Source organism: Cyprinus carpio, chromosome A22 (genome assembly GCF_018340385.1).
Source record: "Cyprinus carpio isolate SPL01 chromosome A22, ASM1834038v1, whole genome shotgun sequence".
NCBI lineage: Eukaryota > Metazoa > Chordata > Actinopteri > Cypriniformes > Cyprinidae > Cyprinus > Cyprinus carpio.
The window spans coordinates 5,620,433-5,638,869 of record NC_056593.1 but is presented as its reverse complement, the minus strand read 5'-3'; the positions used below and the strand labels follow the sequence as shown (position 1 = coordinate 5,638,869).

The 18,437-nt window shown below is 35.4% G+C and overlaps 1 pseudogene; it reads left to right on the top strand.

Moving 5' to 3' along the window:
* Positions 1–18,437, top strand: part of LOC109046906 — a 65,320-nt pseudogene that overhangs the window by 36,345 nt on the left and 10,538 nt on the right.

Genomic DNA, 18,437 nt, shown 5'->3' with positions numbered 1-18,437 from the left:
AAGGGCGTTTCCGTATTTGCAGAGGCCGTGGCTCTTGGGTTACCGGCGGTTGTTGTGCCACATGAAGCAACGTGTTTGTACTTGATGCCAGAAACATGTTGACACAGCCGTTACTGTGACTATATTGCTTGTCCGTTCGTAATTAGGCAATGATAAATGAATGCAACATGTTGCTGTCAGAGATTCCACTCGAGCTTGTTTTTCCCAAGCTGTTGTTATTGTTGTTGTTGTCGTTTCCACTTTGCTGTACATCTGGACGCCTGGTGCCTCTATCATAAAACCCCACAGCTAGATAATGACGAATGGAAGAACCCAGAGCTCAGGCTTCGCCCGAACGCTCGTCCCCCCCTATGTTGGGCCATGGTCGGTGGGTAGTTTTTGATTACGGGCCTTTTGATCAAAGCATGAGGCTTCCATGAGAGTACAAACCAGCTGTGGGAGCTCCCACACCGAGAACTGCCTCAGCTCAGAAGGTTTCGGGTCTAAGGATCTGAGCTAAGCCGTCACCGCAAACTTTCCAAAGTTCTGCTTCCCAAAACATGACAAACTCTTGTGATTTCTAGCTGTATTCGTAGCCGTCAAGAACTCAGGGCGAATCAAATTCGGACGACCTCGTGAATTTAGGGAGTTCTTTTGTTGTGTTCACATTTAAACCGGATTGCTTACAAACCACTTTGAGAAGTCAAACTCTTGAGCTTTATTCTGATTTCACTTAAAATTGTGTTCACGAAGAACATAGTAACTGGACCCCGCCCACCTCTGGGTTTTAAAGGGACAGTTCACCCAGAAATTAAAATACTTTCAACATTTATGTACTTTGTGTCATATATTTATCATATTTCAAATAGATTTTATTACGAGTATGAATCTAACAGTCAAAGCACAGCAAGATAATTGCAATAAAATATATAATAGTAAACAACATAATTATACAGAAATAAAAGTTAATATCAATTAATAACATATATTTAATATAATTCAGTGTTATATTCAAATAATAAACATCTCAAATTTTGGCAAAGAAGAAGAAAAAGTTTCTAGGAAATATGTCTTGCATTCTAATGATATAAATTTGTATATATATATATATCTATATATATATATATATATATATATATATATATATAATTATTGCAAATGTATGTAGCCAAAAAATATGAAACATTTTAATTTTATTAAAAAAAATTCATCATTAAATTAAATTTAATCATTAAATTTATTTGCCAGTATTTGAGCAATATTTTAATAGTATTTTGGTTAATAAAATTTATAAACTTCAGATGATGTCAAAAATATATATGTGTATATATATTATATACGGTAAAATCTTTTTTGTAAAACTCTTAATTTGTAGCTTTATTCTCTTCGGATAACACCTAAAATGTTGTGTTTACGAGGAAAGTTATAAACCCCATCCAGCCAAGAAACAGAAACACGTCAAAAAGTGTTCATTTATTAAATGTCACCTGTTTTGCTCAAAGATTTTGTCCACCCAAAACAATTTGTTCGACACTTCATGGTTTGGTTTGGTTGTTTTGTTCGTTTTCGGTTGTCGAAATTTTGGTGCATCGTTTCTTTTTGTTCATACTATGGTTTTGTTGGCACCCATTGACTCTCACTGTATGGTCAAAACCAGTTAAAAATTGTCTTTTTTGGGTGAACTGTCTGTTTAGGGTCAGTCCGCTTAAGAGGGGACTGAGTTCGTTTCGAGCGTTAACCTAAAAGCCTAAATTCCTGCATTCTGAGACTCGTCTGGGACTCGTCGGACTCTCGATTTGTTGCGTATCAGAATGTTCTTTGTTTACTCTATTTGGTCATCACCCAAACCACGGCTAGTTTTATGGCTCCCTCACTCCATTTAAGAGCGCGCCGGCTCATTTAAACAGTAATTCTGGAGCCAGCCGGACCCGAACACCTGCTTTGGAGAGTCACCTTGCAGCGAGTCTGGGGGAATTCCCTCTTAAATCAGCCAAGTTTGGGAAGGGAAAGCAAAGCGAAGCTCTGGATTCTGTCACCGCGCCATACTCCACTCTGGACTGTGAGTCAGACCCCAAAAAAACATGCTCCTCTGATCCAATTTAAGCCTCCGGATGCTTGCCAGTTCACAGTTGTTCCAAGAAAACATGTAAACATCCCAATCGTTAGTGCTATAGGCGAGATGAGCGCAGAGATGCTCGGCGGAGCTGTTAGGGGACGACAAATATTTTTAGATCTCTTGAAACAGGGGCCATGCGGTTCACAGCAGAGTATTTTTGGGTTATCATATCTCATTAAAAAAAGAGCACTTGTGCTATGATTACCACTGCTGCGTGTAGCATCTGCTGCGAGGATTCCCTTAACTTTGGTGTTAATGAAGTTTATGTAAATGAGACTGACACATTGTACATCATGTGTGATTAGCTGTTGTTAATTTAAGCAGGTCTTTACAGAAATATGTTGATTTGACGGTTTCATTCTCACAATGTTATTCTCAACTAATGTGTTGTATATCTCAGCCTTCGTATTAGCACATACTTCCTCATATACAGAGGAGTTTACTCATGAAGGCCAGTGTCCAAGTTCCATTTTTCCTGCTGTTTATACTGTGATCTTATGAGTGAACTATTTTAAGGATGGGAATGCCTGCTAATATTTATGGATTGCATGAAATCTCTGTAGTTGTAGTTTATTTGACTGTGCCTCACTCACTTTGCAGAGGTTTTACCATCAAAACTTTGTGTAACTTTAACTCACTATTTTATAATGATTACAACTTTTAACTTTAATTATTATAACTACAGGCAAGAAAAAAAAAAAAAAAGTCAGTTCATTTATTCATTTTATGTTAGTGATTTAAAAAGCATGCTGTTCTTTGTCTGTTAGATATTTTCATTGTAATAATAATTTTTATTTATAGTTTTATTTAGATAATTATTATTATTATTATTATTATTATTATTATTATTAATGTTAATGTTGTTGTTGTTGTATAATTAGTAAAACTTACCCAGCAAAATGTAATATTAATTTCCGTATAAATAATTAAATTAAAAAAAAAATAAAAAAAATAATAATAATAATAATTATTATTATTAGTATTATTATTACTATTATTATTATTATTTTCATTATCATTATTCTTATTAAACCTTGCATGGAAAGTTTTACCATGAAAATGTAGTATGTGATGTGTGTGTGTGTGTGTGTGTGTGTGTGTGTGTATATATGTATGTATATGTATGAGTATGTATAATAAAGTAAAGATAAATGAGTGCCATTGTTTTTTATGGCAATTATAGACTTATATAGCTTATATAACTTGTATTTTATTCTGAAAAGTATTGATGAAGTAGTTATATATAAAATATGCTATATTATAACTGGTGCATTAATAATTAGAAATACAAATATTACTACAGAAATATAATTGCTAAAATTATACAGCAATATATATATTATATACAACTTTAGCAAATGATTTTAATACTTCGTGTAAAAGGATTAAAATATTGCAACAAAAAAAATATAAAATCGTATAAAACAATTAAAAAATTACAACAAAAAAAATTATCAAATAAAACATAGATATAAAAACTTAAAAAAAATAAAAAATAATATTTAATGTATTAAAAAAAAATAGAAAAATAATAAAAAATTAAAAAAAAATAAAATTTCAAACTAAACAAAAATTAAATAATAATTTAATATAAAAAAATTACAGCTCAAATTATACAGCAATTATATACTTATGTAATATTAACTAAGACTTTATTCTGAAAAGTGTAGATGAAAGTTAATGATAAATTATGCTTAGTGTATCAAAGTAATTAAAAACAAAAATTGTTAGCTCATATTAAATGACAGTTATAGAATTGGATAATTTCTATAACTTGTATTTTATTCTGAACAGTATAGATACAGATATATTTGTTTTATAAAAATTGGTTATGTTTAGTGTTTAAAAATAAAATATGAAAATATTCCAATCTTTTTTTTTAAATATAGATGAAATATAAAAATAATGATGTATGCATAATAGTGTTTAAAAGGAAAATATAAAAATAGAGAAAATTACAGCTCATTATTATTATATGGCATTAAACTTGTAAAACTTCATGTATTCTAAACAGTGTAGCTGAAATAGTTATATGAAGCTAATAAATTATGCTTATTAGTGTATCAAATTAAAACAATTATTACTTCAAAAAATTATTTAACATCAAATATATATAAATGTAATATATTTATATTACATATACATTTATGCATTTAGCAGACGCTTTTATCCAAAGCGACTTAGTGCTTTCAGGCTATACGTGTTTTTAGCTTGTTAAAATTAATATATTACTAATATATTATATATTACTCGTTTATAAATGTTATTCTGAATTATAGACGAAATAGTTACATAAAAATAATGAATTATGCTTATTAGTGTATCTCGGCTTAAGCTTAGCAACATGCTAATCTGTTGAAATGAATCCTAAATCGAATCTCATGTTTTTTTTCATACCAAAATCAGTCACACATGATGTTTTGTTTCAGTTAGGATGCTGACTGAGAAGTCAGCTGCCTATGTAGGCAGTAGGGAGCAAGGTTGTAGCATTAGCGGTATTGGACTAGAATGCTGTGCTTGTCTGTTGATGAGATGGTTTTGATGTGGATGTCAGAGCTGTTAGCAGGTCAGTCATTGCTGATGCTTTGTGTGTGGAGTGTAATTGGCTACTACATGGTTTGTTTTGCTAAATGTTTTGGTTTGTGCGGCCATGTGCTCGTCTCTACTCCTCCCTCATGCCATGGCTGTTTATAGCTTTATCACGTCTGCCGTGCTGTGGCCTTTTCTTCTCCTCCTCCTCCTCCTCCTCCTTCTCCTGAAGGGCCGGGCCGGGCTGGTCAGGTGACCATATGGTGCTCTTGTTTATCACTTTGCTGTGGGTCGGCAGGGCGGCTGTTAATCTTTAACATTGAATGCTGCCCGCTGGCCTCCGTCTGAACACGCCGCACAGCATTCTGGGCACTGACCATCATCCTCGCTTCACATTTAACCATTTATTCAAGCAGACGACTCGCAGTTTGAGCTCATGCAAGCCAACTTATTAGGTGGAATTAATGGATGAATTTCAAAATCTTAAAAAAAAATAAAAAAGAAGAATATTACTTTTTTCAGAAATCTTAAAAAAAATAAAAAACAAATAATAAAAAAAATTACATAAATCTAAAAAAAATTGAAAACAATTAAGAAAAAAAATTAGATATTTTTTTTATAATATATATATATATATATATAAAAATTTATATATATATATATATATATATATATATATATATATATATATATATATATATAATATATTCTAAATCTTTGTTCAGATATAAGGTTATTGTTTATTTTGCACAATTTTAGTACCAATAATATTTTTTTTACTTTTCATAATTAAGCAGATTATTATTTAAATGTCTTTGAACAATAAGGTCTTAAAAAAGAAGAAAAAAGGAAATAAATTGCAATTGTCAATTGTCGTCATATTTTCGTCAACATTTAATTACAATTATTTATTTATCATTGTCATGCATATTTTTTATCAATGACAAAACAAACATTTTCATCATTCATTTCTTGAATTCTGATGATACAGCGTATACCTAGAACACACCAAGTATCATATAAAGATAATGTAATGTTTTTCTGAGGTTGCAGGGCTAAGATTTGGAAATGTCGCAAAGAGAGAATGTACAGAAACATCCTCAAGGGGAAAAGTTAATGTGCTCCACTCTGGAAACCCTGGCACCTGTGCAATCAAATCTATAACCCTTTCCCCTGCTCACCCAGAGGTCATTGACGAGGAAACCAGATTATTCGGATATCACCGTAACCCTGGAAACAGTCAAGCTCTCTCTGACGGGAACGAGCGCTTATGGGAGAGAAATCCAGGCGATCCCAGACCGAGGAGCGTGTCTGGCTCGGTGTGCTGCGTGGTGAATATGAAGCAGCTCCGTATCTGCAGTGCAGCCGTTGCAGTGCCGCAGGTTTCTAGAGCAGGGTCAGCTCTGTCCGCATATGTACGTTCACCACAGACCCCGCTGCTGCTCTCTGGAGTCTCTTTACTGCACTGCCTCAAATCCAATCGGATGGGATCTCTGCACTCTTTGGATTTATTTTATCTCCGTTTTCTGTTAACCTTCCCACCATGGAAACCACTTGAGCAGTCGGGCCAAAAAAAAAGGCTAAGACGAAGGCTCAAAGATTTGTTTTCCCTGCTGTCCTCATTTGGCACGGTGACTTGGACCGTGCAATTCCACCTGCAAAAGGCCACCCCGAATCCCAGACATTCCCTGAGTTTGGATAGTCTTCGTTTGTTCATTTGAGAAGATAATGGCCTATTCAGTTTGCGTTGGGGCTGAAAAATATGCCCCGCTCATGACTAGCTCTTTTAAACTGAGGTGCTCTAGTTACATGGATTAAGCTAATATATTTTTTTCCACCAAAGTCCAATTCCTGCGGCATTATGGTGGGTTAAGAGGCTAAGCTATTTCGAGCAAGTATATTGGTTTCATTAACATAGGGCGCTTACGAAAGGTTGGCAACCAAAACTAGATTTCTTGGATTTCGCATTTCGCTTCTTTCCATCTGTTGTAACATTCACGTCTGCTCAGTACTGCTGTTCCTGATGAGACCGTAATTTTTTTTTATTCTAACAATAAGTTAGTAAAATTGTAAACTTGTGAACAAATTGAAGGATGTCAGTTGCGGAAGGGACTACCATTAGTCCAACCATTAGATGGACATTCATCATACTGTTTTTTGTGTAATATATTTATTCCTTTTTACAAAAAGTAAACTTGTGAACAAATTGAAGGATTCAAATAGTAACTTGTTTGTTTGTGGGTCTTTTGAATGATTCATGAAAAGAGCTGCTTCATACGATTCATGAACAAATGACTTATGAACTGTTCCTTTTTAGATAAAAAAAAATACTCTGCAACCAAAGAAGTCTGATTCGCAAATAAATGACTCATTTTTAGTGAATCAAAAACGTACAGCACACCAGTGAAGTCCAGTTCACAAACAAATGACTCTTAAGAACCAGTTCTTTTTAGTGAATCAAAAACACTCAGCTTTGATTCTGACTACACTGATTGCACTGCATGTATTGGATTCACTAAAAATCGGCTTATGAGGCAGACTGCATTGGTCATGTTGTATGTTATTGCATGCAGCCTGTAAAACTCAATAGAAAGATGTGGTTACTTGCCGTTTTTTCATGATACACAAACATTGTGGATGCAACATGCAAACTACCTGAAAGAGACACACACAGAAGGGCAAGCAGAGGCAGAGAGAGACTGTGACTCACTGGAAGAACAGCTGCTGTGAGTAACTCCTTCCAGACAGATGCCCTCACTGAGGAACCATCTAACCATCTAGATAACAGGTGACTCACTGTTCTTCTGCAGGAACCTTTAATTGAATCACTGTCTCAGCCACAGGACATCCTGCATGGCCTTGATGGTCTGTTTGTCCCCTTCTTATGATGCCATAATCCAATTTTTGTCATTGACCAGAAGCTTAGGACCAAGAATGACCCTTGAATGTGAATAGCATGTGTCAACCGCCAGTTAGACTGATTTGTTTTTTGATTGGCCTAATCAGATTTTGTCACTTTGGTTGTGTAGAGAAACACTTTGGTGTAAGTTCGCCTGCTCAAGGCACATGAGTCTGTCCTGCCAGTCACCGTGAAGTATTTGTGTGTTAAAGTCTACGCTGATGAGTTAATTGTTCAGCAATCTGGGTGTAAAGGACAGTTACACATTAAAAACTGGTTAGTGTTTGTTTATCCCAAATATGGAGGGAAAAACCCAGTTGTAATTTTGAGAAATGTGTCTCAAAACACTTCCTTGTGCATTATGCGCGGTATAAGGACTTCTTGGCTCAAATTGCTATTAAAGAAGGATTGTGGTGGATTTAACAAATGTTTATAATTTTATAAAAGCACTTACATTATATCTTCTGTTGAAAGTTGTTTATTTGAGCCATAAAACTGTTTAAATCATCATTTTTGCAGTTGTTTTAGAGTTTCTGGCATTAAAATATACTATTTAAATTTTAAATTTATTCTATTTTTTTTTTACATAAAGAAAACGGGGGACGAATGGAACCACATTTTTGTGGTAACCAAAATAATTGAACCAAACAACTATTTTTAAACAAAACATTTTCGTTAACAAACATTTTGACACAAAACAGTTTCGTTTTTACCTTAGAAGTACTTGTTTAAATCCTTTGAACCCATTTTTGGAGATTGCACAATGCAAACATGAAAATTGCTCATCCCATACTTTAACGCAAAACGTGGCGCGCAATGTGTAGATCTGTAAAATAAGCACCAACCGACCAAAGCTAAGATTACGAATGAATAATAATCTAAGTGAATCCAATTCCTTTGACTTAAATGAGTCCAATTTTGGTCTAAAAAAAGACGAGGAGTGTTATACTGTAGCTTTTCGTTATTGTCTAAGTGACATGGCCGTTCTGCCCGTGCTCGTGTGCTTGCCGTTGAGGTGTTGTGGGATGTGTGTTAATGACAGACACTCCCAAAACTTGCCCAAGCAGGTCCACAGCTCACTCCTGTGGTGAAGTGTGCACACTTGCACCCTTAAAATGCAAAAACAGCATCTTATGATTGTGTAAGTGTACTATTTTAAGTGTTCTTTCAGAGCCTGATTCTTCAAAGACTTCCTTGTGTCTGCAAACGTGAAATTAGCATTGGTTTTTGCTTGTGCTGGTGAACTCCTTGGAATTGACGACGGCCTGATAGCGAATCACCTTTGCACTTCCTGTTCACCTGCGTTGGGTAATCTGGTGATATCAGCGGCCTGGATGATTCTTCTGAATCTAATTTTTGTTTGTCGAGTTCTTGGACCGATGAACTTTGAATCACGGGTCACCCGGCCAGTGTGCTTGTCACATTTCTGTGTGTTTTCCGTTGCAAGGTTGCATAAACAAGATGGCTTTCATACCTTCGGCTGCGTTCCAGTGCTTTCTTTCCTTTCCTCCTAAGCGAGTGCCTCGAGGCTTTCTTCCCTCCCCTATTTACGGGTTTGTTTTGTTTACATTTCTAGCCTCCCCTCCCCCGACTTCCTCGCTCTGCCTCCGCTCTCGTAAGCCGCACGCCTCTGAACAAATGATCAGTAGCGTTTACAGTAAATCTTTTGAAGCCTGAGACATGCGAGTGCAGCCAAATATAGTAAAAAGCCATCCAAGAGCTTCAGTGTGCATGTGTAAATGCATTAGCTTTTTTTTTTATGGGGAATCCACACGAGTTTTCAGTGAATGCTGTTGACCTGTGACCTCAGAGTGAATATAGGGAAGCGTGTTTATGGTCCTTGTCATGCACACATGTCACTATTGCTCTGCGATATGGCAAAAACAATTATGTCCTGATATTTTTTTAGCCTTTTGATGATATTGAGTCTTTATGGATGTTTACTTTGCCTTAAAAGGAGAATTTTGGCTAAATGCAATTTTTTTTGCCCATTTATTTGGTGAAAAACAATATTTTATTGCTTTACATATTATAATGTATAAGTGACAGAACCCTGACCAAAAAAAAAAAAAAAAAATATATATGCCATAAAAGAACAAGAAATCAGAATATATATATATATATATATATAGAGTAATGCAATAATTTTGATAGCCATAAAAGAACAAGAAATCAGATATCAGAACCCACACAATGCTTATGAATGAAAGCAGGAGGGACTACAAAGCGCAGAGAGAAGATGTGTGTGTTTACACAGGGATGATCCTTGGGAGACGCCGCGGAGGCTGTCCTGGAGGGGAGGGGAGGGGAGGGGTGGGGTGGGATTGTGTTTTGTGCAGGGTTACGCAGTCCTGCAATCGCTGGCGTATGTGAGGAATGCTGCGAGAGTGGATGCTGCGCCCGCCTGCATGCTCACTCCTGTATATTGTGGCGTTCCCACTGCATCCGTCTGCCGCCTGTCTGCCGGCGCGTCAGGGGTTAACGCTGGGCGGATCTATATCTCTGTTGGAAGAGGCTGTTGAATGGCTGCCTTCCACGGACAGCAAAAACATTGGTTAAGGGTGAGGGTGGATCTGAGGCTGCTGCGGAAACCCGGACTGGAGTTTCGACTGGATCGGGAGTCGGTGAAAGATTGTGTCGTGTACAAATGTGGTTGGGCCTTGCAGCTGAGGCAGACAGTGGTTAAATATACTTGTTTAAGAGTATCAAACACTTCAAAATTGACATGTTCTGCAGTTTCAGGAATTTTGCTTTGGCTTTCTGTTTTTTTGTGCCTATTCTGTTTTGTATGTATTCAGGATCTTTTCGCCTCCATGATCCCCGTCACCTTTCAGCCCCATTTGCCCTTTTTTATTTCAATCAGGCAGTGGTATAGTCCGCCCTGTAGTTGACAGGCAGAAGGGTCCATGTTGTTTTGCTCCTGTGGGGCGGCCCATTTTCACATGATGGAGGGTTTTATGGCACTAATGAAGGCCAACAGATTTGCTTCTCCACTGTAACCTGGAAGGCCTTCCGTGTACGACATCTATGAAATAGTCTCAGGAGGCGGCATTTCTGCTCGGGCTGAATTTAATGCTTGGTTGCATTGACACACTGTGCTGTGCATTAACATGCTTAGATGAGTCTGTATATAAATATGAACAAGCGTGCTCTACTGTTGTGTGTAGTTGCTCTAGCAAACTTGAAACAAAAATAAAGTGTATTACCATAATTTTATATATATTTTTTTTTTGTATTTATTTTTTCATGTTTGTATTATTTATTATAAATCATTTTATAAATTCTAATATTTCTTTATGTGAAATATATGTACAAAAAATCTATACTGGGCAATAGTTTATTTATAAAAAAAAATAGTGTATAGAACAGTACGCAGTTTTTTATTAATTTATTTACAAGTTTAACTGAATGCTTTGAGAAATCATTTTAATATTGTATATATTTATATAACAATTATGTTGAAAAATCACAAAAAAAAATCTATACTGGATACAATTTTCTTTAAATAAAAAAAGTAAATAAAACATAAATAAAGTCAGGTTGTATCATATATATATTGAAGCCTGTTTCTGCCACTGAATAAAAAAATAAAAATTTTCATCTCACAAATCTCAATATTTCTATCCCAAAAAACAGAACATATATAGAAAAACTCACAATATAACCCTCAATTGCAAGATTTAAATTGCAATTCTGAGAAAAAAAAATGTAAAAAAAACAATATTGACATAATTCGCAATTATTTAATAAAAAAATTGCAAATTTCAAAATGAGAATTGCGAGATATAAACTTTTTTTTTTTTTTTTTACTTTTTTACTCTTTTTCTCGGAATTGTGAATTTATATCTCTCGCAATTGCAAAAAAAATCATCAATCGCAAAAAAAACATCTCACACAACAACTCAGAACTGAGACAACAAGTCAGAATTGTGAGATAAAAAGTCGCAATTCCCTTATAGTGGCGAAAATGGGTTTCCATATGGAAATTTTATCAAATGTAGTATTCCATTGCATTCCATGCGTATTGAAAATGTGGATAGTGTACACAGTGTATGCATGCTATGTTATTGTAGAATGCTATTCTTTACATTTTACTGGAACACGTTTGTCTCGGAGTGTCTTTGTTGTGGTCTATCAGGCAGCTAGTGTGAGACGAGGGAGATGACTTGCATATCACTGTATTCATTAATTCTCGCACCCTGCCATGAACAAGCTTCACTTCCAGATGGCCCTGCTGCCAAACACGACTTTAAATCACTTCCTTTCTTCCTAACGAATGTTGTAGAATGATGCCGCCGACCTCAGATCACCTTTTCAAATATCTTATGCTTGATTTGATCACATTTGGTTTTGAACGTGATGCAAGACGTTGTTTGTTTCATGTGAAATAATGTTAACACCCCAGCTGAAGAGGTTTAAAAATTTAACTAATAGATATCTCCACCCTATAAAAAACATTGTTTTTGAAGTTGTAAATAAAAATGTAAAATATTATTGTAGTGTATTTTACAAGAAAATTCTATTTCAGTTTTTCTACTTTAAAATTTTATCTTTAATTCAAAGTGTTGCTTGCCGATTATTTGTAATTGTTAAATTTACTCACAATTTCGGAGTAAAAATCAATTCTACATCAAATTTTTTCAGTGTTTGTGCTTCCTGATTTGATTCGAATACATTAAGAATTGCAACTTTTTTTTTTTTTTAAGGTTTTCTGTTATGTTTAAATATGCCAACAGTGTATTCTCTAGTTGAATATGCTCTAATCTGCAGCATTTTCCAGAATCTTGGATAAAGCCGGGTTTAAAATTTTGGTTTAATTTTGTTAACATACTAGAGTCAAAGATTTTTATAGAGGGGATTTTGGATATCTCTTTTTATCACTCCAGAAATCACAAAATACTGTCAACATCCAGATAAATACACGTTTTAACCATGTTTTTAGAAGTAAAGTGCTGTATAAAACCAGGTGAGTGTTATTTGAACAAACCCCTCAGTAAAATCCTTCAGAATATAGATGGGAATAAAACTGTAAGTTTTTGTGTATGCAAATGCTACTAAAGTGGGGAAACAATTTTTGTATTGAGAAATTGAGAGAACAGCCTTTAAAAATATGTATTGTAATTGAAATCGACAGATTTAAATTTTTGTAATATACATCTGTAGTTTCTCACATTAAAGGAAAATGAGTCTAAAAAGTTATTTCTTACTTTTTCCCCTCACAGTTTGCCCTTCTGAATGCGTCCATGGCGCTTGTACCCCCCATAAAGAGTGCTGTCACGACCAGTGTCTGGGCGGCTGCTCCGTGTCAGGGAACGCGACCAAATGCGTGGCATGTCGCAACTTCCTCTTTGGTGACACTTGCGTGGAGCGCTGCCCGCCGGGCTACTACACCTTCAAGGGATGGCGCTGCGTGTCCTTTAAATTCTGCCAGGACCTCCACAACAAGTGCAAGGGCAAGAGCGGAGACTGCCACGAGTACGTCATCCACAACGGAGCCTGTATCCCAGAATGCCCGTCTGGATACACCACCATGAATTCCACCTCGTACGTATCACCTTTTGTTTTTTTTTTAAATTAATGCAACATTAACATTAAACGTTAAACAGCATTCCACTTTCCAGCCAACTCTAATCAACTCTAAATTATCTTTAGCATCATAAATACAAATTAAATATAATAAGGAAATATAATATGATTTATTCAAATATTTAATTGTTTTATAAAATAATCTTAAAGAAAATCAAGACTTTAGGAATTTTTTTAAAATTATTGTATTATAGTAACAAATATATATTTATTAAAATTAAGAAATTTTAAATACAAAATACAAAAATGAAGATTAAATTGTCATAAGTATTATTAAATAATTTTATTATAATTATTAAAATATAATGTGATATCATTTATTAAAAATATAATTTATCTTTTGACACTGGACATGTTCTTGACGGGTTTTGTGCGTCATTTTTTTTTTTCTTTTTTATATTAATGACTGTTTAAAGAGTGAATCATGTGCTGCAGGCATGAAGTAGCAGTTTCTGGTTAATGCTGTGATTTGTTTTGGTCGTTTAGAAAATTAACGAACCAGTTGTCACGCTCAACTTAACCGGGAGAAGATAAAACTGTTCTAGAAGTATCATAACATCGTTTAGTCTTTTCGTCAGTCACGGCAAATTGAAAAAGCAGATTCTAATGGCCGATGTCAAGTGTTAAGAGCGTGATAAAATGCCACCCTGATTATTCCAACAGAGTCATTTGCAATCCAGCTGAATTTGTCAAGCTAAGCGGAAGTATAATGAGCCAAACCAAAACAACACTGCGTGCCGGAAAGCTACACTAGCGGCCCTTTTTTTGAGTTTGAGTCTGTTTGGATGCTCAGGAATGTCCAGAAGCTCGCGCACACGCTGGTTTGCACGTCCAGCTTCATGTGTGGGAATTATTAACGCACAAATAAACAGAATTAACACTGAGAATGGGAGTAAAACGCAGCCTTGCGGGAACAATGGCAGCCTTTGTTTGCTGGAGTCTCGGGGGCTTTAAAAAGGTGGCTGTTTCACTGGCCTTTTGATTCCTTTGTCTCCACGTCGGAGCGCTGCAGTTGTGGAAGCTTGATGGGATCTCGGTTTTCCAGGAATTTTGTTTTGAAGTGACGTCATTGGCTTGTTTTTCTCGTCCGGTCACCTTTCGCCTTTGTGGGAGGCAGTCATGCGGCATTAAGTCCCATTTCGTAACCGCGCGCCCCATCCTTCTTTCCTTGTTATTTTCCAAATGAGAATTCAAAGCATCGGGATCTGAAATTTAGCAGCATTTGAATGTCCCTCGATGGAGTTAAAATGTAAAAACGGTAGGTTCAACAAATCTGTGTGGATCTCCAAAACTGGAAGGGGAGTTAAAGAGTGGGATAATGGGCTTAGAAACCTAAAAGAGAAAAACACTCATTTGTGAATGAACTGCTGAGCATTTCTGTGGGTGTGTTTGGGGGGGGGGGTTAAATAAATTAATTCCTGAAATGCATGATGCTGTTAAGTATTTCTTGTAGTGGCAGTTGAAAAGGGTTCAGTTAAACTCTAAACCGCCCCCAAATACACTTGAATAGGGTATGAACCAGTAACTGTTGCTCTCTAAATAATACCAGAACCCAATGATGTTTGGTTCAGTTAATAGTTAGTGCATGTTTATTCTTCCGCCAAAACCGTGCACTAAAGTTTTGTTCACGGTACTCAATGGTGCCACAACAACTGAATCTAAAGCACATTAACATACAGCACGAAACGTGAGGTATGAATCCCGAGCAAATGATTCTTATGAACCTTTTTAGTAAACCAAAAACGTACAGCACGTTCAGTGTAATCTAATTCTCACACAAATGACTCTGATTCATAACGTACAGCAAAACCAGTGTGATCTCGTTACCAAACAAATGAGTCTCATGAGCATGTTTCCGTTTAGTGATTTAAAAAAAACATACAGTGGGACTGGAGTAATCTGATTTCTATACAAACGACTCTTATTAGCAATTCTTTGTGATTCCTGAACAAATGACTCTTATGAACCAGTTCTTTTTAGTGAATCAAAAGCAAACAGTGCAGCCAGTATAATCCGGTTTCCAAACAAATGACTCTTATGCCTTTAGTGAATCAGAAACAAGCAGCATGATTAGTATAATCTGGTTCCCAGACAAATGACTTTAATGAACTATTTCTTACAGTCAAAAGCATGAAGCACAACCAGTGTAATCCAATTTCCACATAAAATGGCTCTTATGAGCCGATTCTTTTGTAGTTAGTCAAAATCATACAGCACAACCATTGTAATCCGATTCCTGAATGAATGACTGAGTTTGGTCTTTTAAGTGAATCAGAAACGGCATGACTCGTGTAATGTGATTCCCAAACAAATTCATAATATTCTTATAGGAAAAATCAAATGATCCTAAAAATAAAATATACTATAAAATCTTATAGTCAGTCAAAAACATACAGCAGAGCCAGTTTAAAATGATTCCCAAATGAATGACTCTTATGAGCTGATTCTTTTTAGTCAGTCAAAAAAATAAAGCACAGTCTTTGTAATCTGATTCTTATGAACCAGTTTGTTTGAGTGCATCAAACTCATACAGTTTACAGTTTATGAAACAAATGATAATTTGTAGTTTGACACTTTTTTTCCCCCATATAGGTATTAAAGTTTATGCCTTGTTTTTTAGTGGAATCGGAGAATAAAGACAGATGGGAATAGATGAAATCTCAATGTTGTAACTCTAAATTAATTTTGAAAAATAGCATCGGATTCCCCTCCCACCCACCTGCTGCAAGATTTGATCGCGATTACGTAAAGTTACACGCTTGTTTTGTTAAAAAGTGATCAAATTAAGCAACAGTATTATACAAATGCCCTGCGCCGCTGGGATTCATTACGTTCCCATTCCACGATTAGATCTTTCCACAGCATCTTTCAGCGCAATTGCGGATTCTTGCATCAAAAGGCCTCGTCTCCAGAGTCCTCTCTTCATAAGGGATGGATGTGGAGGTCGCATACTTCAAAGCCTGAACAGCTATCCGAGGTATTTAGTTGAGTCTCAGCGGGATTGTGTTTTGACGTTTGCCCTCACTGACCCGTTCCATTCAGATGCATTGCAGCACACAATCCGTTCCAGCACATTTGGGTTCGTTCCAAACACAACAATGACAAGAGCACAGGTGACATGAGAATTTAGCAGGAAGGGAACAATATGTTTGGCCCCAAGGCAATCGCGGTCTCGAAAAGCGGTGCCAGCTGCTGACATCATGGCGAATCCATGTGTAAAGCAATAGTCAGGTGTGTCGTTCTGCATCTTCAGGCTTGCTCTCGCAGTTTGGTCTTGATTAAAACCCATCTCTGTCAATCATTCAGGTTGAACTGCAAGCCGTGCACAGGTCGATGTCCCAAACTGTGTACGGGGGTGAAGACGGTGGACTCGGTCACCGCTGCTCAGGCTCTGCGCGGCTGTACGCTGCTCAACGGCAGTCTGATCATCAAAATCAGCAAAGGAAGTGAGTATTGTGCACTTTGAAATGGCGCCGCAAGCAGATTGATTGCATTTAGGTGCATTTTGTCTTTTTTGTTTTCATTGTTTTAATTACTGTATTTTAATGTTGTTAATTGTATTTCAAAATGTTTAATGTTTTATTTATACAAAACCATAAAATTATTATTGTGCAAGTTATTTGAACTTTTTCCTGTCTGTAAGCGTTACTTATTTGTTAAAAAAAAAATTATATAATATAACACTTTAAATAAATTACAAAAAATATTTATAAATAGACAATAGAATTTTGCTATTAAATGGCAAATAAATCCAAATACATAAAATTTTTATACTTTAATATATTTATAAAAAATAAAGTATTAAACACTATTATAAATATAAATCAATTATTCAGTTAAACATTATTTTAAAAAACATGTATATTAATGTTAATAACATATTATAACATTTAAAAATAAATAAACAACTGAATATAAAAAAATTAAATGGCTCCAAAAATCAAATAAATCCAAATACATAAAATATTAAACACAGAATGATTCAATTAAATTATTAAATATTTAACATAAACTGATTAACTATTTTATTATCTTAAATAATATTTTAAGAAAAAACATTAACATTAAGGATTAGAAATATATAATGTTAAATTATAGATTATAAATGATAGATAATTAGTGTGTACGTGCATAGTTATCTTTCATATTTTGTAATATTTAAAAAAATAAATTATTTTGCCTTCAAATTTTTGTTAGCTTTCAGAATGCTAAAGATTGTAATATTTTATATACACAAAACCATAAAACAAATATTTAAATTATTTAAACCTCTGTCATTTATTTTTTACAATTCTATATTAAGAATGTTTTTGTTTTTATTTTATATAATTATAAAAACAATATATTTTAAAACGATTGTCAAATTAGTCCAAATACATAAAATATCAAATATGTATTTATATATTCATAAAAATAAAATATTAAATAATTAACTACCTTAAGCACATAATTCAATAACTTAAAAAATTGCAAATTTTTATACATATACAGTTAAAAGTAATTATACATATAATATTCAACTAACAAAATCACATGATAGCCTTATCCAGCACATACAGTAATGTGTTTCTAGATGTCTATATGTGTATGCATGAAGTGAAGTGTGCATCTTCTGTTCCTCAGACAACATCGCTGCCGAGCTGGAGTCTAGTCTGGGTCAGCTGGAGGAGATCACAGGCTCTCTGAGCATCCGCAGAGCCCACGCTCTCGTCTCGCTCTCCTTCCTCCGCAAGCTGCGTGTCATTCGCGGAGAAACGCTGGAAGCTGAGTGCGTAAGATGCCGCCGCCGAGCTCTAGCACTGAGCTTACAGCTTACTCAATGTCATTTTTTTGATCTTTGCAGGAACTATTCTTTCTATGCCTTGGACAACCTGAACTTGCGACAGCTGTGGGACTGGAACAAACACAACCTCACCATCCTCAACGGCAAGATGTACTTCGTCCAAAACAGCAAGCTCTGTAAGTCTGAGATCCTCCGGATGGAAGAAGTGACCGGGACCAAGGACAGGAAGAACGACATCAGCATCCCAGCGTATGCAGACCAGACCTACTGTAAGAGCCGCGCTGCTTTTGGTTTCAGTGCAGCTTGAGTTTGACCTCAAAGCAGATTGATAATCCCTCCTCTCTTCCAGGTGAAAACCAAGTTCTTAAATTTACGCGAATCCGCACGTCCCACGACAAGATCCTGATTCAGTGGAAAGCGTTCTGGCCCTCGGACTTCAGAGACCTGCTGGGATTCATGGTCTTATACAAGGAAGCGTGAGTGTTACAGTTGTTTTAATAGATTATACTTGTATACATTTTTTAATTGTTTTGATTTTTCAATTT